The sequence below is a fragment of the Sinocyclocheilus grahami genome, unplaced genomic scaffold (assembly GCF_001515645.1).
Source record: "Sinocyclocheilus grahami isolate Dianchi unplaced genomic scaffold, SAMN03320097.WGS_v1.1 scaffold13651.1, whole genome shotgun sequence".
In the NCBI taxonomy this organism is placed as follows: Eukaryota; Metazoa; Chordata; class Actinopteri; order Cypriniformes; family Cyprinidae; genus Sinocyclocheilus; species Sinocyclocheilus grahami.
In genome coordinates this window covers 3,004-4,237 of record NW_015515001.1, presented here as the reverse complement: position 1 = coordinate 4,237, position 1,234 = coordinate 3,004, and the positions used below count along the sequence as shown (strand labels likewise).

The following is a 1,234-nucleotide window of genomic DNA, read 5'->3' as shown; positions in this document are numbered from 1 at the left end:
TGGATAAAAGCGTCTGCTAAATGACTAAATGTAAATGTAATGCATGACTGTAGAACAGCTAAAAAGTGATTCAAATGGTTAAACACCTTAAGGCAAGACACCCCAGGCGAGTAGGTTAAAAAAACCTGATAAAACAGCCTTTAATTGTAATTGAAATCTACAAAGAGATAAATAGAAGTCTATTTTGAATGTTTTCTTTCCACTAAACACGTTACGAAAAGCCAAATAGATCAAAACACCATCAATGCATGAAAAAAATGTTTGCCTTAAAGAAATGGCATTTACCTAAACTCAACATTTGTTTGCAAAATGCTTATTTGTTATGTCAACTACCCACCTATATCAAGCTTCTTCATGAAAGCGGACAGTGTTAGTGAAGCGCTTGACAGTGTCTCCATCTAGCGGTCAGAAACGGCACTGCGCTGTGAAAACATCACACAAAGGCTGAAATTACATCACAATCTTTGTACAAATATATTTATTACAGTTGCAACAGTCAAAAATCAGCAAGGTCTGGACATTACAGAAGAATAATTACATAAATGCATTACATTGGTAATTACGTCACTTATGCAGTCCAGAGCGGAAACGACTATCAAGGGCACAAGTAAAACAAACGACAAAAAATATATAATAATCTAACGGGTTGAATAAAATTAACAGGAAAGTCAGTTTAACCCTTCACATTTATTGGCTATCAGCTCTGTCCTGTAGATCAGAGATGGAAATATTGCTTTATGTTTACAGCTTCTATCCCTGCATGGCTTCACTCAGAAGACAACGGACACAGAATCAGAATAAAACCCTTCATCCAGACGCTCACCTCAGCAGCACAGCACTTCAAATCATTATTTTGAGTCTCCATAAGAGGGAACAACCAGAAAGAAAAAGGTCGACATCTGCATCACGACGACACCAAACCACCTGCACAAAACGGCACCACTCGATGAAAGGTTAAGGGTCAAATGTGACGGTGTTAGTGCGGATGTTTAGGGGAATCTGGGTTCTACCTCCGTTCCTGCTCCCATAAGCCCTTCAAGACTATTGCTAATAAACACCTTGGGTCTGGTTTGGATGGGGCAATCTCCAAAAACACGTCACATTTCATCCCAAAGTCAAAATGACTAAGAAATTACACTTGCGTAATGGATATATTTTAGGACCATTAAAGGGACAGTTCACCCAAAAATCATCATTTACTCACCCTCACGTCGTTCCAAACCTGTATGAATTT

The 1,234-nt window shown here is 38.5% G+C and overlaps 1 long non-coding RNA gene across 1 annotated transcript in view; it reads right to left on the bottom strand.

Moving 5' to 3' along the window:
- The window catches only part of LOC107579036 (uncharacterized), a 2,554-nt gene extending 1,336 nt beyond the window's left edge, over positions 1 to 1,218 (bottom strand). The window contains exons 1-2 of the long non-coding RNA XR_001608415.1: positions 824 to 1,218; positions 338 to 422 (exon numbers count right to left, since the gene is read on the bottom strand). This is a non-coding gene — a long non-coding RNA (uncharacterized lncRNA). The remainder of the gene's footprint in view (positions 1 to 337; positions 423 to 823) is intronic.
- Positions 1,219 to 1,234: the final 16 nt, after the last annotated feature.